Here is a 24,454-nt window from a genome sequence, read left to right on the forward strand (position 1 = left end):
TTTGAAACTCCCTGTCCCCTTCCTGACAGCACCAATTTCTCCTTCAGTCACTTCAGTTCAGTCACTCAGTTGTGTCTGACTGTTTGCAACCCCATGGACTGCAGCACTCCAGGCTTCCCTGTCCATCACTAACTCCTGGAGCTTACTCAAATTCATGTCCATTGAGTCCATGAAACTATCCAGCCATCTCATCCTCTGTCGTCCCCTTCTCCTCTCGCCTTGAATCTTTCCAAGCATCAGGGTCGTTTCCAATGAGTCAGTTATTCGCACTCCAAAGTATTGGAGTTTCAGCTTCAACATCAGCCCTTCCAATGAATATTCAGGACTGATTTCGTTTGGGATTGACTGGTTGGATCTCCTTGCAGTCCAAGGGACTCTCAATAGTCTTCTCCAACACCACAGTTCAAAAGCATCAATTCTTCGGCACTCAACTTTATTTCTAGTCCAACTCTCACATCTATACGTGACCACTGGAAAAACCATAGCTTTGACTAGATGGACCTTTGTTGTCAGAGTAATGTCTCAGCTTTTTAGTATGCTGTCTAGTTTGGTCATAGGTTTTCTTCCAATGAGCAACTGTCTTTTAATTTCATGACTGAAGTCACCATCTGCAGTGATTTTGGAGCCCCCAAAAATAAAGTCTCTCACTGTTTCCATTGTTTCCCCATCTCTTTGCCGTGAAGTGATGGGACCAGATGCCATGATCTTCGTTTTCTGAATGTTGAGCTTTAAGCCAACCTTTTCACTCTCCTCTTTCACTTTTATCAAGAGGCTCTTTAGCTCCTCTTCACTTTCTGCCATAAGGGTGGTGTCATCTGCACATCTGAGGTTATTGATCACTTTTCATTTTCATGCACTGGAGAAGGTGATGGCACCCCACTCCAGTATTCTTGCCTAGAAAATCCCATGGATGGAGGAGCCTGGTAGGCTGCAGTCCATGGGGTCGCTAAGAGTCGGACACGACTGAAGTGACTTAGCAGCAGCAGCAGCCCAGCAATCTTGATTCTAGCTTGTGCTTCTTCCAGCCCAGTTTCTCATTATGTACTTTGCATATAAGTTAAATAAGCAGGGTGAAACTATACAGCCTTGACGTACTCCTTTTCCTATTTGGAACCAGTCTGTTGTTCCATCTCCAGTTCTAACTGTTGCTTCCTGACTGGCTTCAGGTGAGGTTTAATCCTATGACTCGAACTGTCATCAAGGACCCATTTATTTTCTTCTCTCTGCAGTGTCAGACTTCACTTTTTGGGGCTCCAAAATCACTGCAGATGGTGATTGCAGCCATGAAATTAAAAGACTTACTCCTTGGAAGGAAAGTTATGACCAACCTAGATAGCATATTCAAAAGCAGACACATTACTTTCCAACAAAGGTCCATCAAGGCTATGGTTTTTCCTGTGGTCATGTATGGATGTGAGAGTTGGACTGTGAAGAAAGCTGAGCACAGAAGAATTGATGCTTTTGAACTGTGGTGTTGGAGAAGACTCTTGAGAGTCCCTTGGACTGCAAGGAGATCCAACCAGTCCATTCTGAAGGAGATCAGCCCTGGGTGTTCTTTGGAAGGACTGATGCTGAGGCTGAAACTCCAATACTTTGGCCACCTCATGTGAAGAGTTGACTCATTGGAAAGGACCCTGATGCTGGGAGGGATTGGGGGCAGGAGGAGAAGGGGACGACAGAGAATGAGATGGCTGGATGGCATCACCGACTTGATGCACATGAGTTTGAGTGAACTCCAGGAGTTGGTAATGGACAGGGAGCTTTTCACTTAGCTGGGTTTATGGCTTTATATAAACATCCTCTGAAATTATGGCTTCTTTTTGTTGTTTTACATGCTATGTGCTTAGTCACTCAGTTGCGTCCGACTCTTTGCGACCCCATGGACTGTAGCCTACCAGGCTCCTCCGTCCATGGGATTCTCCAGGCAGGAATACTGGAGTGGGTTGCCGTGCCCCCCACTCCTTCAGGGAATCTTCCCAACCCAGGGATCCAACCCAGGTCTCCCGCGTTGCAGACAGATTCTTTACCATCTCAGCCACAATTTCTGACGTGTCAAGGTAAAACCCTGAAAACTGTTTTTTTTTTTATTCAACATTGTATTTTTGTTAATACATAGTGGCTTTTTCCCCTTTTCAATTTGCTATTAAAATATTCTTACAAGGCTGAGTCGGTGGACACGTGGATGTACCTGGAGAAGGATTCCTCCCGAGAGAGCATGGAAGCTCCATGCTCTGTTCTCACATACTGTGCCCTATGCATCTCGTCCATCTGGGTGTTCATTTGTATCCTTTAGCATATCCTTTTATAATAAACTAGTGAAAATAAATCGCATGTGTTATTGTTATGGCTGGAGAAAGTAAGAAATCCAGCCACTATAAAAGAGTTATACCATAGTTGTTGGTATATATACAGATTATATATTATATGTGTATTATGTATATATGTTTTTTTCCTTAGGGAAAACATAATCTAAACATTTCACCTTGTTACTGATTTTATTGATGTCCGGTGAGACTCAAATGTAGTTAAATAGACAAGGGCTTTTGCCTGGGTCAGTACTTCAGAAGTTTTAAGGAGAAAAACAGTGAAACCAGAATTAGATTATGAAACTAAAAGTTAAATCAATGATTTAGGTAAGATAGAGTGCAGAAAGTATGCAATAGCAACACGATGATTTTGGAGCCCATCTGATTTGCCTCAAGATTTAGCGTCTTGATACGGTACTTGTGGTTTTGTTTTGACCTTTTCTTTTTTTTTTGTAAAAGGGTTAGAGATCAGGAAAATGAAAATGAAGAACAAAAAATACTCCTGTTTTTACTACTAGTTTGTTCAGTCAAAAAGTTGCTCACAGACAAACTTATGTAATAGGCAGTCATTCAATAAAGAATCTTATAAATGTGTATAACATTTTGTAATTTGAATAATCTCTAAGATGAAACACTGTAAAACTAACCAAATTTGTATGATATAAAGAGGAAGTGGCAAAACCTCAGATTTAGTTTTGACTTTGGAGTAAGGTCTTTAGCTGATTCTTGTTAAAACCTGAATGGAACTTTTGAGTTTAATAGCTAGTTCAAAAAACAAGTTATCTATCATATCTTCAGCATATCAGTTAAGCATAGATAGACCTCAGATGCATTCTTCCAGTAGATTTTGGGTTTCAGGAGTTCTACATTCCTTCCTTCCTCAAAAGGGTAGGCACTTTATCTGTGTTGATTTCTGAGGTATCCTTAGTACCTGGAACAGTGCTTGGCACACAGTAGGCACCAGGTAAATATCTGTTACCCTGCCAACTCTTGGAATGCCAGCTAAAAACTTTGATGAAGCTTCTGTATTTAGAGAACTTAGGACAGAAACACCTGCTCTTTCTTGTGCTGATTCTTTCAAATGTCAACAAAAGTAGCTGAAGAAGAAGTAACAGAACTCAAGTCTCTGAGTGGCAGTAGAGGAACCAGATTGTGTTGTGACTATCAATGGCTGAAAAAGCCAAATCATGAGGAACTGTTATTCCCCGATGGCTCAGCAGTAAAGAATCTGCCTGCAACGCAGGAGACACAGGAAATGTGGGTTTGATCCCTGGGTCGGGAAGATCCCCTGGAGGAGGAAATGGGAACCCACTCTAATATTCTTGCCTGGAAAATCCCATAGACAGAGGAACCTAGTGGGTTATAGTCTATGGGTCACAAAGGGTCAGACATGACTGAGCAGCTGAGCACTGGACATAGACTAAATGTGATAATGTCCCAAGAATCAATTCTACAAATATTTAAATGTCCCTACAATTCCAAAAATTAGACTTTCCTTTTACCTTAACTTCTATGCAAGCTTTCCCTAAGCCATTCCAAAAAGTGGAAACAGGACACAGAACTCAAGACTTCTGAGCTATAAAAGCACTACCCAGACTGAGTCAGAAAGATGCCTGGGCACTAGGTTTGGAGTAAGTTGTTCTTGGAGAATAAAACTGATAAAAGTGAGTTTCTCAGTGCAGTGTTAATTGGCATCTAGGCTTCTATAGCCTATAGCTAAAAGGACTATTAACTATGTCCTCAAGCCTGGCATATGATTCGTTCTAATAGCCTAACTCAAGCCCTCTCCCATGGGTGTACATTTTGGAGACAAGATGTTTATATAATGCTAACTCAGATATGCAGATGACACCACCCTTATGGCAGAAAGTGAAGAGGAACTAAAAAGCCTGTTTATGAGAGTGAAAGAGGAGAGTGAAAAAGTTGGCTTAAAGCTCAGCATTCAGAAAACTAAGATCATGGCATCCAGTCCCATCACTTCATGGGAAATAGATGGGGAAACAGTGGGAACAGTGTCAGACTTCATTTTTTTGCTCCAAAATCACTGCAGATGGTGACTGCAGCCCTGAAATTAAAAGATGCTTACTCCTTGGAAGGAAAGTTATGACCAAACTAGATAGCATATTGAAAAGCAGAGACATTACTTTGCCAACAAAGGTCCATCTAGTCAAGGCTATGGTTTTTCCAGTGGTCATGTTTGGATGTGGGAGTTGGACTGTGAAGAAAGCTGAGTGCCGAAGAATTGATGCTTTTGAACTGTGGTGTTGGAGAAGACTCCTGAGAGTCCCTTGGACTGTAAGGAGATCCAACCAGTCCATCCTAAAGGAGATCAGCCCTGGGTGTTCATTGGAAGGACTGATGTTGAAGCTGAAACTCCAATACTTTGGCCACCTCATGCGAAGAGTTGACTCATTGGAAAGGACCCTGATGCTGGGAGGGACTGGGGGCAGGAGGAGAAGGGGACAACAGAGGATGAGATGGCTGGATGGCATCACCGACTCGATAGACGTGAGTTTGAGTGAACTCTGGGAGTTGGTGATGGACAGGGAGGCCCGGTGTGCTGCGATTCATGGGGTCGCAAAGAGTCAGACACAACTGAGCGACTGAACTGAGTCGCTGAACTGAACATGATAAAATTCCTAGAAAAGCCTTAGAAATTTCATTTCATATGTTGCCTCAGTAATTGGTTAAGGGTCTTCTTTTTACATAATAGCCTTTGTCGAATGAAAAACTGCTATTAAAAAAGCTTAAGCCCCATATTTGCCATAGTGAATGTAATTGTTTTAGAGGCAAAAGGAGATTGTCCCTGAGGGCAGTTGAAACCGTATTTAGAAACCTTCAAACCCAGGCAGTGATCTCAGAGAAATTCAGGAGCATCTCCCTGAATCTTTCTTTTCAACCACTTTAATTTAACTCATACAACCATGTTGTGTCAAAAACTAGAGTATGAAGGAAATGATCACTTTTCTTGTTTGTCCAAAATTCCTCTGCTAACTTTGGAAGGTGGTAAGCAGGAAAAGTGGTAAATTCCCTCTGTTATAGGGAGTTTAGCCTATGTGAATGTAGAGGGTTCCTGAAAGTAATATTGGAGGAATCTGAAAAAGAGCAGTTTGTCTCTTCCACTCTTGGAAAGGGAAATAAGAGAGCGTAGTATCAGTCCCTCTGAGGGAAGGTGATCAATGGGAGGCCATGGCTAAGGAGCCAGCTGGTGCCCGGATATTGCTCTAGGTGATGTTCTATAAAGGGTAGAGCGCGGAGGGCTAGAGTTCAGACACTTCCTCCATTTTGACAAGAGCTGTTCCATTGTTTCCTCTTTTAGGCCTTACTCCCGATGTGCTTTCAGGCACTCTATCATTCTGTCTCTTTCTCAGCATGTTCTCATCTTCTCATTTCACTGTTGTTACAGGCATACTTTGAAGACATTGTGGGTTTGGTTCCAGGCTGCCACAATAAAATGAATGCTGCAATAACGTGAGTCACATGAACTTTGGGGTTTCCTATTGCCTATAAAAGTGATATTTACAGTATAGTCTGTTAAATGTGCAATGTGTACAAATGTACATTATGTCTGTAAAACAATTTACACGTCTTAATTAAAAAATACTTTATTGCTAAAAAGTGCTAACCATCATCTGGCAATGCAGGGTTTCCACAGACCTTCAATTTGTAAAAAGCACAGTTATCTGCAGAGCACAATAAAACCAAGTGCAGTAAAACTAGGTATTTTTGTACATGCTAGCAATTTGGTGTTGGCAAGCTACCTGCTTGCTCCACACATTATTTGTTCAGTGTGATTTTAATGTGTAGGTTACTGATCATGACCTAGGAGCGTCATGTGAGTGAAAGATGGAATAACGTGGGGCAGGGATCAACCATGACGGAGGTATAGAAGGGTAAAGAGCAGAGCATTTAATCATAGTCTGGAGTCCAAAGGTCTGTTACATTGCTCAATCAGCTTCACACCAGAATCATCTGGGGGATAAAACTTTTTTAAATTGAAGCATAATTTACATACAATATTATGTTAATTTCAGGTGTATAACAAAATGATTTGACATTTCTATGCATTGCAAAATGATCACTTGGGGAATGTAATTTTTAAAAATATAGATGCTAGGGCCCCTGTCAGACTTACTAAATCAACATCACTGGGATTGTGTCCATTCTTTTCCCCCCAGATTCTGCAGATGATTCTAATACAAATTTCTGAAAGTGACACATTTAGGGAACAAACTCGAAATTATAAATCTGTTTCAAGGGCAGGCAGGAATATTTGTCTTAGAGGAAGGCAGAAAAAATTTCCAGAGTCTCAGTCCTCTATGGAGAGAAATGTGTTCTTATTATGGGAAAAAGGGTACACTGAGTCTGGGAACTTCCTTTGGAAATCCATCTCAATAGAATTTTTACTATCAGGACATATTTCTCACATGAAATCCATTTCTTTTTGGTTTGTGGACAAAAGCAAAACAAAATAAAACTGACCCCTGTCTTCATTTCTCATATATTTACACTATTTCCTCGCTATAGGGCCATTATCAGATTCCAGTCAAAAAATTCATATTATGGGTAAAACTGGATGAAGTACTTTTCTGATATATTCAGTAACTCAGCCAATACATTTACTGTATTGTGGATAATGTAACAAAACCTCAGTGCTTTCATTTCATCATCTCTTAAAGCTTCTAAAGTTTTTTAGAAACTCATAATTTCCTCTTATATTTCTTCAGGGATGTTATTTTCTAAAATATGGCTTTTTACTAATCTTTTATAGTTTGTGCATTTGGTGTCTTATTTAAGGAATCCTAACCTGTATCAAGGTCATCATGATATTCACCTACATTTTCTTTTAAAAGTTAAATGTCTCTGAAAATTGTTCTTCTTTGCACCATTTTCCAAATTCTTACATGTTATTGGAGCCCCACTCTAGACTCCAAGTGTAGAAAGTTCCTGCCCAGCACAGAGAAGAATGTTTCTGTAGTTCTTGCTACAGAGTCAAGATCCAAAAATCCTCAATGCAGAATAAAATAAACTAGGAATGTACAGAGATAAAAATCTATCAAATGTGGTAAAAGAAGATAGCAGAGTAGTATGAGCTAATGGAAATATTAATTATCTTAGAGTTAATGTGTATTTCCCCTAGAGAAATGCCTCTCCTACTTTGGCTCAGACGGTAAAGTGTCTGTCTATAATGCGGGAGACCTGGGTTCAAGCCCTGGGTTGGGAAGATCCCCTGGAGAAGGAAATGGCAATCCACCCCAGCACTATTGCCTGGAAAATCCCATGGACAGAGGAGCCTGGTAGGCTACAGTCTATGGGGTCGCAAAGAGTCAGACATGACTGAGCGACTTCACTTTCATTTTCCCCTAGAGATACCTAAGAGATGAGATCTTAAGCCTTAAGAAGGCTGAGCAAATGAAGGGCGTGTGGACTAATGACTGGTAATCATGCTGTGGTTATGCTTACTGCATGTTTGTCAGACGTCTAGCCAAGGTATACTTATCATGTGTTTGCCAATATGTCTAGCAGGGCCTTTAAGATGTCCTTGAGTAAAAGTCATTGTACAGCTCCATGTCAGCTCTAGTAAAAAACCAACTACCTCGAAGAAAGTAATCTTTTGATGAAATTCCTGGAAGACATCTCATATGTGAACCCCTATTACATATGCAACTACTCCCTCAGGTTCTTGGCTCAACTTTGGAACTGGCTGCTGGATTTGGGGCTCCAGCTCTTGCACTGCTTTGTTGTTGTTGAGCTCAGTCGTGTCCGACTCTTTTCAACCCTACGGACTGTAGCCCGCCAGGCTCCTCTGTCCATGGGATTCTCCAGGCAAGAATACTGGAGTGGGTTGCCATTTCCTCCTCCAGGGAATCTTCCTGACTCAGGGATCAAACCCACATCTCCTGCATTGCAGGCGGATTTTTTTGTCACTGAGCTGCCAGGGAAGCCCACACTGCTTTATGAATGTCTATCATCTAGTGTCTTCCGCCTGCCTCCAGGATTGTGTCAGCCAGTTTTGTCTACTGTGATTGACTTGGCTCACTTGTATCCTTTGCCCTAGCTAATCAGAATCATTCGGCCTCCATGTAGGTTACTTAAATCCATCTCAAGCTGATGAGAATAAGCTTCTGGCCCAAATTTCCCAACTGTTACCAGGTGGGAACCAGGACTTGCATTAAGATAGCCAAACCTTTAGGATACTCTCCACATACTCACAGAGAAGGCAATGGTAACCCACTCCAGTACTCTTGCCTGGAAAATCCCATGGATGGAGGAGCCTGGTAGGCTGCAGTCCATGACATTGCTAAGAGTAGGACAGGACTGAGCGACTTCACTGTCACTTTTCACTTTCCTGCATTGGAGAAGGAAATGGCAACCCACTCCAGTGTTCTTGCCTGGAGAATCCCAGGGACGGGGGAGCCTGGTGAGCTGCCGTCTATGGGGTCACACAGAGTCGGCAACACTGAAGTGACTTAGCAGCAGCAGCCAGCAGCAGCCACATACTTAAATGATCTAATTGACAATTGTCCCAACAAAGAGGCATCTCTACTGATATAAACAGTCCCTTTTCAAAGGTGTGACTTGTGTTAGGCCACCTTGTGCAGAATAGCACCACTCTTTGTGGGAGGCACCCTCTCATCAAGTGAATCTGATAGTTCGGTGGCCCCAGAGGGTGATTCTGCTCCTCGCCAGGAGCAGCTTTCCCTACCATCCACTGTAAGAAATGTTACTGCTGTCCTCGTGACCTTGCCTAGAGGAATGGCCAGACAGAGCAAAACATGACATTTTCTTTTTCCTCTCAATCACAATCTTTTTCTTTTCTGATTATAATAAGACAGTATGTGTGTACATTTAAAAAAAATGCAGTCAATACCAAAATGTATATAGTAGAAAATAAAAAGTATTCAGTAATGCCAACAGAAATAATCTTAGTTAATGTATGCAGAAAATGTTTACATATGTATATATGCACTCAAAAGCACATATGTATTTATTAAAATGAAGAATTTTATAACCTCTTTTTTTAACTCAAAATATTGAGAATAAATACTTTTTCATTTCAACTCAATCCTTTTTTTTTTTAACTGCGCTATAGTATTCCATATATGTGTATCATCGTTCATTTACTTAATTCTCTAATAGGAATTTCAGTAACTTTCATGAATATTTTCTTTGTTTTTTTAGTAGTTACCATTAAATTATTAACATATGAATTTAAGTAAGCTTAACAAACGAAAAAAACGACCAAAAACCCAGAGTCTGAAATTAATCTCTGGACCTTTCCTGGACAAGAAAAGAAATTTTAAACACTTTACTACTGAACACAGTTCACCTGTCACTCTACCATTTTCCTTGTAAATATTGCTTAGAATTTTAATTTTGCCTCTTTGAAAAACAGAATAATTCAACTCTTTGAAGTTTAGAAAATACGTTACCCATACATTACTACTTTCTATGCTCTCTAGTCTTCCTGAATCTAACTCCCACCCACTCCCTCCCCCACACCCTCTGGACTGTGGAAGTGGCAGGTACGTGCAGAGGCTCCAGAGTCAGACTGCCTGGATCAGACCCTCGGTTCTGCCACTTGAAAGCTGAAAGGTGTGTGGCTTTGGATAAGTGACTTAACTTTCCCGTGCTTCAGTTTTCTTGTCCATAAAATCAGGGTAATTATAGTAACTAGCTTATCAAATTGCTGTGAGAATTAAATTGATGCCTTTGAATGGCACCTTTGCACTAGTAAGTGGCCAATAATTATTTGCTAATATTATAATTGTGGGCTTTCTAGGTGCCTCACTGGTAAAGAATCTGCCTGCCAATGCAAGAGATGTAGGTTCTATCCCTGGGTCAGGAAGATTCCCCTGGAGTAGGAAGTGGCAACCCACTCCAGGATTCTTGCCTAGAAAATCCCATGGAGAGAGGAGCCTGGTGGGTTACAGTTCATGGGGTTGCAAAGAGTCAGACACGACTGAGCGACAAAGCATACAATATTATAATTGTTAGTTTCCTATAGTAGGTTCTTTCCACGAAGGGTCTTTTAGTTCCATACCTACCTCTACCATTATATTTTATATTTTCATACATTTTCATGTTTCATTCTTTCATTTCAGCTTGAACTCCTTTCAGCATATCTTATAGTACAAGTCTAATGGTGATGAACTCCCTCAGCTTCTGTTTGGGAAAGTCCATCTCTCCGTTCCTGAAAGACAACCTTGCTAGGTAAAGTATTCTTGGCAGATTTTTTTAGTTCTTGTACTTTTGAATATATCATCTTACTCTCCTCTGGCCTGCAAGTTTTCTGCTGAGAAATCTTGGTCATTGCCTTCTGCTGGTTCCCTTTATGTGTGAGATTTTTTTTTTCCTCTTGCTGCTTTTAAAATTCTCTCTTCATTTGGTTTTAGATAGTTATATCATACCTTGGAGAAAATCATTTGGGGTTGAAATTTTGGGATTTATTAGCTTCACTGGGCTTCCCAGTTGGCTCTAATGGTAAAGAACCCACCTGCCAATGCAGGAGATAAAAGAGACATGGATGATCCCTGGGTCGGCAGGATCCCCTGGAGAAGGGCATGGCAACCCACTCCAGTATTCTTGCCTGGAGAATCCCATGGACAGAGGAGCCTGGTGGGCTACAGTCCATAGGGTTGCAGAGTCGGACATGACTGAAGTGACTTAGCACACGTGCCTTAGCTTCATTGAACTTGGACATCCAAACGTATCCTCAGATTTGGGAAGTTCTCAGTTACTGTTTCTTTAAGTAAACTTTCTGCTCCTTTCTCCCTTTCTTTTCCTTCTGGACTCCAGTTATGTGTAGATTGTTTATTTTGATGGTATCTCATAATTCACATAGACTGTCTTCATTCTTTTCATTCTTTTTTCCTTTTGCTTCTCTGATCAGATAATTTCAAACGACTTGTTTCTTGATTGACTGAGTCTATTTCAGCTCAGTTGAAACTGTTGAATTCTTCAAGCACTGTATTCTTCAGTGCTAAGGTTTCTGTTTTTATTTGTGGCTTCTATTTCTTTGTTTAACTTCTCATTTTCTTCATGCATTGTATTCCTAATTTCATTTAATTGTCTCTCTTTTCTTTTAGTTCACTAAATTTCCAATATTTTCATTTTTTAAATTATGAAAGTATGATAACACATTTACAGGAAACTTGGAAAATACAGAACAAGGTTACATATAGTTCCACTATATATTACAATTATTTTTAAAAGTAACTAAATTAAGATTTTTAGTTGGAGTTTCAATATCAAATTCACAAAAATTACTAGAATGTATATACAGAGAAGTAGAAGAATATAGTAGGCCTGAAAATCACTATGAACCAATTCAACATAATTAAGATCTAAATTTCTTTAAGAGGATTATTATGAATTATTTGTCAGTTCATAGATCTCCATGTCTTTAAGGTCAGTCATTGGACTTTTAATAGCTTTCTTTGATGGAGTCATGTTTCTTTGATTATTGATCCCTCAGGCCTTATATCGGTGCCTATGAATTTGAGGAAGTAGTCATCTCTTCCAGTCTTTACAAACTGTCTTTGCCAGGCAGAAATCTTTCACCAGCCAGCCTATCCAGAGATTCTAGGCAGATTGTGTGGTGTGTCTAAGGGCAGGCTTGCTACTGTATTCCTTGGGCAGGCAGGTCTGCTGCCTGCGTCAGCGTGTAAGAAGGCTTGGTATTTGGGTAAATAGGGGTCAGCTTGGTGCCTGGGTCCACAGTGGCTCACTGGGCAGGCCTGGTGCTTGAGTCCACACTGATGAACCTGAGACTGGGTCGTTATGGGCAGACCTGGATCTTGGGTCCACGGGAGCCAACCAGGTGCAAAGGGCCAGTGGGGTAGGCCCATCATCTTAATCTGTGTGGGTCTATCTGGTACTAGGGTAGACTGGGAGCCTGACTGCATAGGAGCTGGCCTGAAGGCTGGGACCACAGGGCTACCCTGGCACGAGGACAAGCCTGGAGCATGGGGATGCAGGAGTCATCCTGTCACCTGGGGCCTTAGGGGCCAGCCTGGAAGTTGTGTCTGTGGGTCCAGACTGGTGTGGTATGGACTGCAAGCATGAACCTATGGGAACCAGCCTTGAGGGTAGGGCCTCAGGGGCTGGCCTAGTGATGGAGAAGGCTAGGAGCCTGGGTCTGTAGCAGCCTATCTGGAGTCTGCACCCACAGGGGCCAGTGTGGCATGAGATGGCATGGGATCCTGGGATTATGGGAGCTGGCCTGGTGGTGGGTTGGATCAAAAACCTATCCTTGGTAGTTGGCCTGGTGCTGGCCCAGCCAGGAGCCAGGGTTTATGGAAACTCTTGGGAAGCCAGAGGCCACTGGAGCCACCCAGGGCCATAGGAGGTGGCTGGTGCTGGTATGTGCCAAGAGGCTGGATTAGCAGGATCCTGCCAGGAGCCTGGGCCGTGGAAGCCCTCTGGGACTTCTGGAGCTGGCTGGCACGAAGGTGGTCTAGGGCCCTGGGCTTGCAGTTCCTCTGGGAACCTGGAACCATGAGAGTCCTCTGGTGCCACTGGGGCCTGCAGACCCTGGAGTGAGCTGCAGCCTATGTTCGAGGGAGCCTACAGAAAGCCGCCTAAAGGCTGAAGGAGTTAGCTGGGTTCTGGGGAGGGTGGCTCTGGGGTCCACAGTGAAATTGCCTGCTCACTACTTCACTGTCTTTCTCCCTTGGGGAGGTTGTCTGTCTTGACCCAGGCAGTCTAGATTTGGAGAAGGTGTGACGGGAATAATGTGAAACTATCATTCCTACCCTCCTCAATGCATTTTTTTCTTATTTCTGTGTTTCGCTCAGATTCTCTAATTCATCACCCAGACTCTTGTGAAGGTATTTTTATATGTGGATAGTTGTTCAAATTGATATTTCCAGGAGGAAATCAGTGGTAGAAATTTCTATGCTGCCATTTTGCTGATGTCATTCCCCTCCTGGATCAGGTTTTTTGATCCACTCTGAGAATCTCTGTCTTTTAGTTGATGCATTCAAACTGCTGACATTCAGAGTGATTATTGATGTAGTTGGACTAATAGCTACCACTTTTATTACTACGATTGACCCTGGACAATGCTAGCTTCAACTGCATGGGTCCACTTATACATGGGTATTTTTCAATAGTAAATACTACAGTATTACATGGTCTGTTGAATCCACAGATGCTGAGGGCCTACAAGTCACGCGCAGATCAACTCCCATTGTTGTTCAAGGGTCAATCGTATTTTCTGTTTGCTGCCCTTCTTTTCCACCATTTATAGCTTTAATTGACCATTTTGTATTATTCCTTTTTATCTGCTCTCAGCATATTAGTTATATTTGTTTTATTTTTTTCAGTGTTTGTCCTAAAATTTTCAATATATGGATACATTTGGATTTACTAACCCAAATCCACTTTCAGATAACACTATATACTTCTTCATGAGTAGTGAAAGTACCCTATAATAACAAAATAATCCTAATTTCTCTCTTCTGTCCCTTACATCCTTGCTCATTCATTTTATTTATACATAAGCATACACACACACATATATATAGCTATATGTAGTTGACTACTGTGTTGCTATTATCTGTTAGATCTGTAAGATTACAAAAATAAAAATTTTAATTTTCCTTCACTTATTCCTTCTCCAATGCTCTTCCTTTATATAGATAAGAGTTTCTGACATGTATCATTTTTGTTCTCTCAAAAGCACCTCTTTAAACCTCTCTTGCAAGGCAGGTCTACTGACAACAGATTCCCTTAATTTTTGCTTGAGAAAGTCTATTTATGCTTCACTTTTGATGAAAGTGAAAGAGGAGAGTGAAAAAGTTGACTTAAAGCGCAACATTCAGAAAACTAAGATCATGGCATCCAGTCCTATCACTTCATGGCAGATATATGGGGAAACAGTGGAAACAGTGGCTGACTTTATTTATCTGGGCTCCAAAATCACTGCAGATGGTGATTGCAGCCATGAAATTAAAAGACACTTACTCCTTGGAAGGAAAGTTATGACCAACCTAGATAGCATATTGAAAAGCAGAGACATTACTTTGCCAACAAAGGTCTGTCTAGTCAAGGCTATGGATTTTCCAGTGGTCATGTATGGATGTGAGAGTTGGACTATAATGAAAGCTGAGCGCAGAAGAATTGATGCTTTTGAACTGTGGTGTTGGAGAAGACTCTTGAGAGTCCCTTGGACTGCAAGGAGATCCTACCAGTCCATCCTAAAGGAGATCAGTCCTGGGTGTTCATTGGAAGGACTGATGTTGAAGCTGAAACTCCAATATTTTGGCCACCTGATGTGAAGAGCTGACTCATTGGAAAAGACCCTGATGCTGGGAAAGATTGAGGGCAGAAGGAGAAGGGGACAACAGAGGATGAGATGGTTGGATGGCATCACTGACTCAATGGACCTGGGTTTGGGTGGACTCTGGGAGATGGTGATGGACAGGGAGGCCTGGTGTGCTGCAGTTCATGGGATTGCAAAGAGTCGGACACAACTGAGCAACTGAACTGAACTTTGAAGGATAATTTTGCAGAATGTGGAATTCTAAGTTGGTGAGGGTTTTTTTTCTCTCAGCACTTTTCACTCCACGGTGAAATGTTTTGTTACTTAAATGGCTTCTGAGAATAAGTTAGTTGTAATTCTTATCTTTGCTCCTCTATAGATGAGATTCCCCCAGCCTCATCCCTCTAGCTTCGTTCAGGAGTTTTTCTATATTTTTAATTTTCTGTACTTTGAAAATGACATGCCTAGGTGTAGTTTGTTTTGGAAGCTTTAATTCTGCTTGGTGTTCTCTGAGCTTCCTGGATCTGTAGTTTGGTGTCTCATATTAATTTGAGGGAAATTCTTAGTCATTATTGCTTTGCATATTTCTTCTTTTTTGTTTGTTTGCTGTTGTTGTCCTCCTTTTGGTATTCCCTTATGCACAAGTACACCTTTTGTAGTTGTCTCACAATTCTTGGATATTCTGGGGGGTTTTTTTCTTCAGACTTTTTCTCTTTGTTTTTCAGTTTTGAAGATTTCTGTTAAGATATCCTCAAGCTCAGAGGTTCTTTCTTCAGCTGTCTAGTCTACTAATAAGTCATCAAAGGCATTATTCTTTTATCTTTCAGTGTTTTTTTATCTCCAGGATTTCTTTTCAGTTCTTTCTTAAAATTTCCATCTCTTTGCTTATACGCTGTCTACTTTACTCACTAGACCCTTAGCATATTAATAATAGTTGTTTAAATCATAAGTCTGGTAATTCCAACATCCCTGCCATGTCTAAGACATGTTTTTAAGGCTTGCTCTGTTTCTTATGCCTTTTTCTTTCTTTCTTTTTTTTTTTTTTTTGCTTTTTGTATGTCTTGTTATATATATATAGGGCTTCCCTGGTGACTCAGATGGTAAAGAATCTATCTACAATGCAGGAGACCCAGGTTTGATCCCTGGGTTGGGAAGATCCCCTGGAGGAGGGAATGGCAACCCACTTCAGTATTCTTGCCTAGAGAATTCCATGGAAGAGGAGCCTGGCAGACTACAGTCTGTGGGGTCACAAAGAGTCAGACATGACTGAGAGAATCTCAGTAACCAAGCATGATGCACTGGATAAAAGGAACTGCTATAAATAGGCCTTTAGTGATGTAGTGGAAAAATGGGGGGAGTGGGGGAGGAAGGGAAGTGCTCTATAGTCCTAAGATTAGGTCTCAGTCTTTTAGTGAGCCTGTGCCTCTGGATTGCGAACTTCCCATGTGCTTCTCAGTCCCCTCACCCATACCCTGAAATGGAACAGGATGACTTCGGGGGCAGGGGTGGGGGTGGGCTGGAGGGCGGACCCTGAACTGGTTATTTCTCTTTCCCAGGCCAGTTAGGCTCTGATAAAACCCCATCTGGTTCCATTCTGGTTAAACAGTTTCTCCTGAAGGCAGACCTTGTTAAGAAGAACTGAATGTTCTGATTTATTTCAAAATCGTTCCTGCAGAATAGTTCCAGTAGAAGCATGGTGGGAAAACAGGTTGTGGTGGGATTTTTCTTCAGTATTCACTGTGAGAGCCTGGAGGAGATCCAGAAGGTAAAACTCAGGACTGTGTGGAAGCCCTCAATGACGGGATTCCTCTTGAGTTTTCAGAGTTCTCCACACTGAGCCTCCAGCAATTTGTAAATCACAGTTCAGGTTTCCCTACTTCAACACTGGTTCCCACAGAGGTTGCTGCTCCAGTACGCTCTGATTCTCTGTGTTTGCCTGTTGGTTTCTCCAATTTGTGTAGCAGCATTTTGCCCTGTGGCTTCATTTCTCTTTGGATCTAAGAAGATTTGTTGACTTTTGTTTTACTTATTGTTAGGCTGGAGTGGCAACTTCCAAGCTTCTTATATGCTGGACTGGAAACTGACATCTCTTTTTACCTGTTCATCTCAGAAGTATGAAAAGTCTCAGTGATTCTTTGTGAATCTTTGCTAGGCCTCTTTCTTCTAGCAGTTTCTCATCTGTTTCCCTTGTTTGCCCTATTATTTTACTGGGGCTTCCAGAAATTATATGTCAGTAGACTTCATATTCTATCTACAGAATGTCCCTTGGACAAAAATATGGAAAACTTAAGAACTGGAATGGCTTGATCAGTTCTACCCTTTCTAATAAGATTTTCCCAATCTGTCATCCAGTCACCCTATCCACTTCCTTTTGGTTCTTTATGACCCCTCTTCCATTCCAAAAAATAACCCCAAAATCCTCACTAGTTTATCTTAACAGGTGTTTATTTTTTCTCTTTACCATACTCATGGTTTTGCACAGTTTTATGGAACCTAGTTGTACGTTTTGTGATAAGTACTTTGTTTTAAATACTTCTGGCTTTATCTCTGGCTTTACATCTTTTGTTGCTAGAGTGATAATATCTGCTGAATTGTGTCTTCAAATAAATGTCTCTTTGTACGTGGCTTAGGTGTGGTTTTTATGAACCAATCGTTGTAGAAAGAGGAAGGGTTGACCTGATGAATTTAAATCAATCTGAGACCATTTCTCTCAGTGAAAGGGGTTCAGTTTCTTTCAGTGCTAGGAGTTCAACCAGCTTCTAGACAAGCATGATAGAAAAGTTGACATCTGACTGAAAGACTGAAAATTCTGAGGAAGGAGGAATAGGGAAATAGATATTGAGTAATTAAGAAATACCCAGAACCCTTACATGGTTATTTCAAAAGCGGTTAAGATGCCACTTTTATGTCATTCTTCTGATACCCTAGTCCAACAAAATCTGTCCCACCACCTGTTTTTATAAGATTTTACTGAAACACAGCCATACTTATAATAAGTATTGTATATGGCTGCTTTCACACCACATTGGAGAACTGAGTAGTTGTGGCAGAGACCCTATGGCCTGCAAACCCTAAAGCCTTTATAATTTGATCCTTTCAGAAAGCTTGCTGACCCTTGCCCAGAAAGATTAAATCTAAACTCATCCTGGATTTCAAAGCCTTCTATCATCTTTCATCACTCTACTGATCTTATTTAATCGGCATTATTCACTGTATACAACCTCTAATCCAATCAGATTAATTTATTTACCTACCCCCGAAAGTGTGTGTTCATTCCCCACTTTTCTCTTTTGTCTCTGGCCTTTCCAGTTTGGAACGTTCTCCTTCAATCTTACATATCTTTGAAGGCCCGTCTCAAGTTCCTGAAGTTTTCTTTGTTAGCTCTGCCCACGCTAGAACCTTGTTTGCTGCATTTATTGCCTCTATCACACTATGAGGCATTTTGAGTCTGTATACGTTTTATAAATATATAAACACATATCTGTCCAATTGAATGCAAAACTCCTGGATATTAAAGTCTTGGTAATATAATATTTTGGTGTGTCTTTTTATAGAAATCCAAGCAATGCTGAACAAAGAGAAGGCACTTAACTGATATTGTCAAACTCTGCCTCCCACACATCCAGTATTAGTCTGTTTCTCTACACCCCTCTCCCATTCTAATTTGAGCTTCACGTCTTCTCATCTGGCTTAATGCTACAGTCTCCCAAGTGCCCCTGCTCCTTCTGGCCCCTACAGTCATCTCCCCAGATGGCAAACAGACTGTGGTGGTTGAGTCACTAAGTTGTGTTCGACTCTTTGTGACCCCATGGACTGTAGCCCGCCGGACTCCTCTGTCCATGCAATTTCCCAGGCAAGAATACTCGAGTGGGTTGCCATTTCCTTCTCTGGGAGATCTTCCCAACTCAGGGATTGAACCCGCATCTCCTGCAGTGCAGGTAGTCTCTTGCATTGCAGGCAGATTCTCTACCAACTACCTTCCAGGTCACGAATGTCTGTCTTTTCATAATTTGGGTCTCTCTCTCCTCCTTGCCTGACTGCCCAATCTGTACTGACTTCCCCTCACTTCCAGTATGTCACTTTAGCACCCAGTTTCACTTTCTTCATTGTCCTGATCTTGACAAAAATTGTCTTGTTTTCTTGTTTAGCCATTTCCCCTGTAAATACAGCTCAAGGAGCTTACCTGATTTGTTCATAGCTGTATCTTCAGTCCCTAGAACAATGCCTGGTGTATGAGGTGTTCAGTAGCTCTTTATGGAAAAAATAAAACCATTCATAGATTTATTTTCTTTTAAAATAGTAAAAAAGAACTTTTGTTCACTCTCATTAACATGCATTTACTAAGCACCTACTTTCATGGTATTACCATTTAGGGTTTTGCACAAACTGTTCTTAGGGGCGGTGTTAGTTTCCTAGAGATCATAACAAATTACCACAGACTGAATGGCTTATATAACCTTATTCTCTCACCGTTCAGGAGGCCAGAAATATTGGCAGGACTGAATCCTTCTGGAGGCTCTGAGGGAAAATTCATCCCATGCCTCTTTCCTTGTCTGGTAATTGCTGGCGATCCTTGGCATCCTGTGAGTCATGGGTGCATCACTCCAATCTCTCCAATCTCTCCTTTCATCTTCACATTGCCTTTCCTCATGTGCTTCTCGGTGTCCTCCTCTGTCTCTTACAAGAACACTCGCATTGGATTTAGGGTTCACTCTAATACAGTAAAATCTAATCTTTATCTTTTATTATATCTCCTGTTACCTTCTTCCCAAGATCACATTCTGAGGTTCCCCATGAACATGAATTTTGAGAGGACACTATTTAGCCTGTTACTGGGGTTCATTTGACACAGAGACTAACAATCTACTCTTCCTGTAATTTAGTGCCCTTAGGTTGTTATTTGAGTGGCCAGCAATCACCTCCCTTCCCCAGAAAACCCCAATTTCTATTAGGAATTACTTCTTCCATTTTGTGAACAATCTTGGTAAAGATGTAAATCAATGTTTCTTGTCCCAGCATAACCAAGGAGCCACATTTGACCCAAAGGAAGACAAATGGACTCCTAGGATATTTATTTTTACAAAGGGATCTTTCTTTATATTTTGGCAACCTTTCAAGATAGAGTTTTTACTAAATGTCCTATGATAGTAACACTGGAAATCTGAATTGACAGAACACATTACACAATCTGGACTCCTAGAACTTCTCACCTGGAGAAGGGACACCAGGATGGGAAGTAAAGGGTGAGTATGCGTGGGAGCAGCAGCTCCTTGACAAGATCTGTAAGTTGTTGCTGCCTAGACTCCAGAGCCTGTCCCCATTCCTGTCTTGTGTCCAGGTCTGGCCCTCTAGCCCCCTGCCCATCCCATGAGTTCCTGGCTAGTACTCTGTGGAAGTCCCTGTTTGCTTGTTAGCCAAAATCCATTCCTATCATTTACAACCAAAGAAACTCAGGTGTTACTCTGAGATCCAGGTTTGTTCAGTGTTGGTGCAGTTTTCCATATTTAGCTCTGAATTCTGACATGCTGAGTTTACTACTACAGGAGATACTACCTTCAAAATGTCAATTTCAGCTCAAACCTACAAATTAGTGAAATTACGAGACAGTATCTATTAGCATTATTATTAATTTATAATCCATCTTGTTACAAAAGGATTGCATTGTGTTAAATTATGCTACAAAGGTACACCAAAAAAAAGTACATTTAAAATAAGAAACAAAAAATGAGACGAGGGAAAAATAAGGATAGAAAAGTGAGATGGGGCCACAAGTGAGCCTAATCCATAAAATGGTTACCATGAAGGCCTAGACAATAGAGAAAAGAAATAATAACCTGAGAGGGTCTACAAGCTACTGTTGTTGCTATGGTATTTGGCAACAATATTTTCCACTTGAAATAATACCTGCTCAACCCACATTTCTGTTAAAAGAACTTGAAATCTCTTTATAGTAAAATGGGGCCATGAAATAGTCAACTTGCCAAATAGGAACTGCCAAATCCCAGAAAAGACAATGAATTTGCTTAAAGTCATTATGCTATCACTTTAAAGATGGTTAAAAAAAGTCCTAAAACATGAATTTTAATTAATTTATTTATATATGTTAATAATACTCAAAAAACCCCTTAGGCTATAGTGCCTTATTTTATTGTTTATTTTTAAATTTTTTAAATTAAAAAAGTTGTTATTGGGGTATGCTGCTGCTGCTGCTAAGTCGCTTCAGTCGTGTCCGACTCTGTGCGACCCCATAGACGGGAACCCACCAGGCTCCGCGGTCCCTGGGATTCTCCAGGCAAGAACACTGGAGTGGGCTGCCATTTCCTTCTCCAATGCATGAAAGTGAAAAGTGAAAGTGAAGTCACTCAGTCGTGTCCGACTCTTAGCGACCCCATGGACTACAGCCTACCAGGCTCTTCCGTCCATGGGATTTTCCAGGCAAGAGTACTGGAGTGGGGTGCCATTGTATAGTTGCTTTCTAATGTATTGGTTTCTGCTGTACAGTGAAATAAATCAACTGTATGTGTATATATGTATCCTCTCTTGGACCTCTCTCCTGCCCGCCCCCACCCCCCATCCCACCCGTCTAGGTCACCGCAGAGCACGGAGCTGAGCTGTAGTGCCTTATTTTAAATTGTTGATAATTTATTTTGCTTTACTAGATGGATCTTGGCAAACTTAATTTTATAACCTTTGTTGCAAATTAAACTATTTTAAATTCAGTAGAGAAATGCTGTTTGAAAGAACACCTGTAATCAATCTTTTTGCAAATCAAATATCAGTCCCTTATGTATTATTTTAGTGATGTAGTATTTTCACATACTATAGAAATGCTGGTTCCCCTCTTGCAGTTTTTATAAAAGAGGCAAAGCCCAGATTTTAAATGCAAACACTGCATAAAGATATTGCTCATACATAGTAACACAGTAAACATAATCATAAGATACTGATCTTCATTATTATAATGAAGATTTTCCCATTTTAATATTTATTGCATTTTTTTTCTACCAAACCTTTTCTACCAAAATGGATCTGAGGCAACTATTGAATACATCACAAGTGCCACCTAGTGCTTTCTTTGAAAATAACATTTTTGTATCTTCAGAATCTAGACCGAGAAACAAGATGTCAAAGTCCCATACTCCCAGGGCAGAACCTGTTTAAATAGCTCTGCTTCCTAAAAAAAGAATGTTTTCAGCCAAAAAGCAATTTGAAAGAAGAATTTGGTAGTAAGTTTGACTGTAGTCAGATCTTCCAATGCTGATTGGTTTTATTTCTATACCGGTACTGTGGTGTTGGAAAAGACTCTTGAGAGACCCTTGGACTGCAAGGAGATCCAACCAGTCCATTCTGAAGGAGATCAGCCCTGGGATTTCTTTGGAAGGAATGATGCTAAAGCTGAAACTCCAGTACTTTGGCCACCTCATGTAAAGAGTTGACTCATTGGAAAAGACTGATGCTGGAAGGGATTGGGGGCAGGAGGAGAAGGGGACGACAGAGGATGAGATGGCTGGATGGCATCACTGACTCGATGGACGTGAGTCTGAGTGAACTCCAGGAGTTGGTGATGGACAGGGAGGCCTGGCGTGCTGTGATTCATGGGGTTGCAAAGAGTCAGACACGACTGAGCGACTGAACTGAACTGAAATGAGGTACAGATTTCCCCTTTGTCTGAAAGCAGAGTGTTCCTGCTTTTGTATGCAGAAATGAAACCTTTTTATGCAGAAATGACGTAAAGCAAAGAAGCAATTGCCTGAGGACACATCTTGCTAAAGGATGCACAGAGTAAATTGAGGTATCTGATGTGGAGTCGCTAAGTGTATGTAATTCCCTGGCAGGGAGGCTGGTGGTGCCACTCCACTTGTGTGTGCTACTTCTATAGTGGCTTGCTGCAAACCATGCGCTGAACGCTGTTTTCACTTTTTTGCCTTGTTTCGGAAAAGTGAGAATCTTTTTTCAGATTTTTTTTAATTAGTGAAAACAAGTACTGATGTAGGTCTTTCGTAAAGATGAAGTAGCATAGGGCAAACTTTGGAAAAGCAGGGGACACCTGTATAGATGGAGTTAAGTAAAGGATACTAAAGGAAGGGAAAACGAAGGCATTTCCATACAGAAGTAACAGCCAACATTTTCAAAAGTACTTCTTCCCAACTCCCAATAGGAGCTGATAATCTCTTGGAAGCTCTACTTCTACCATCATTTATGCCCCAAGTCACTCCTCTTCCCCACTGTCTTTAAAGGCACTGATCTGTTGTTACCATCATTGTCTCACCACCGCCACCACCCATAGTCATAATCACAAGCATCATCTGAGTAACTCTTGTCGTAGGACCCAGTGCTGCTGTCAAGGGAACAAACACAGGTTTTAGCTGCTACAATCAAGGCACTTAATGTCAACTGGGAAAGAGGAATAGAAAGAGAAAGACAGAGAAGAGAAATATAAGTGTAACAGTAAAACAGCAATACTTTTAAAACCCATCACTGTTTGTCCAGTTCACAGAACGGAAATCACTGGAACCATCCCCGCCCTTTACATTCCTGGTGCCAGAGTTTTGTAGCCCTCATCGGAAATGACTTTCCTCCTCTATTGTCTGTTTATTCCTCTGCCTCATGCCTGGAAAATTGCAACAGACTTATCCTTTGGCTTTCTGTTTCTGCCCCTGCCGGGCTAACATCACAGTAGTGCTGCCTTTAGCTTTTCATTCTCTTCCCAAAACTAGAATGGCTTTCTGTGCTTATCAGTCTATGGACACAAATCTCTAAGCCCAGAGTAGAAGAATGCCTTCCATAATTTACATGAACTTTATCCATTCAATCTGATAGGCCACCATATCCCCAACACTAAAATTTTTATCCTCAAAGGGCAGTTCTCTTTTAACTTTGAAACCCAGTGCCACACCATGCTTTCATTTCCTTTTTAAAATTGTGTGGGTTCCCGCCTGTCCCCACCAGTATTTCTACTTTTTTTTTCTTTTGTCTTTTGGGCTCTTTGCCTAGTTTCAGCTTTTCCCAGTTCTTTCAGTTCAGTTCAGTCGCTCAGTTGTGTCCGACTCTTTGTGACCCCTTGGACTGCAGCATGCCAGGCCTCCCTGTCCATCACCAACTCCTGGAGTTTACTCAAACTCATGTCCATCGAGTTGGTGATGCCAACCAGCCATCTCATCCTTTGTCGTCGTCCCCTTCTCCTCCTGCCTTCAATCTTTCCCAACACCAGGGTCTTTTCAAATAAGTCAGTTCTTCGCATCAGATAGCCAAAGTATTGGAGTTTCAGCTTCAACATTAGTCCTTCCAAAGAACATTCAGGACTGATTTCCTTTAAGATGGACTGGTTGGATCTCCTTGCAGTCCAAGAGACTCTCAAGAGTCTTCTCTAATACCACAGTTCAAAAGCATCAATTCTTCAGTGTTCAGCTTTCTTTATAGTCCAACTCTCACATCCATTTATGATTACTGGAAAAACCATAGCTTTGACTAGATGGACCTTTGTTGGCAAAGTAATGTCTCTGCTTTTTAATATACTGTCTAGATTGGTCATCACTTTTCTTCCAAGGAGTAAGTGTCTTTAATTTCATGGCTGCAGTCACCATCTGCAGTGATTTTGAAGCCCCCAAAATAAAGTCTGTCACTGTTTCCATTGTTTGCCCATCTATTTGCCATGAAGTAATGGGACTGGATGCCATGATCTTAGTTTTCTGAATGTTGAGTTTTAAGCAAACTTTTTCACTCTCCTCTTTCACCTTCAACAAGAGGCTCTTCAGTTCTTCTTTGTTTTCTGCCATAAGGGTGGTGTCATCTGCATATCTGAGGTTACTGATATTTCTCCTGGCAATCTTGATTCCAGCTTTTGCTTCATCCAGCCCAGCGTTTCTCACAATGTACTCTG

General features: G+C 41.2%; 1 long non-coding RNA gene across 1 annotated transcript in view; it reads left to right on the forward strand.

Moving 5' to 3' along the window:
- Window positions 1–24,454, forward strand: part of LOC138984421 (uncharacterized) — a 42,932-nt gene that overhangs the window by 7,542 nt on the left and 10,936 nt on the right. Inside the window, exons 2-3 of the long non-coding RNA XR_011461692.1 lie at window positions 5,713–5,777; window positions 10,412–10,520. This is a non-coding gene — a long non-coding RNA (uncharacterized lncRNA). The remainder of the gene's footprint in view (window positions 1–5,712; window positions 5,778–10,411; window positions 10,521–24,454) is intronic.

This window comes from Bos mutus, chromosome 2 (genome assembly GCF_027580195.1).
Source record: "Bos mutus isolate GX-2022 chromosome 2, NWIPB_WYAK_1.1, whole genome shotgun sequence".
NCBI lineage: Eukaryota > Metazoa > Chordata > Mammalia > Artiodactyla > Bovidae > Bos > Bos mutus.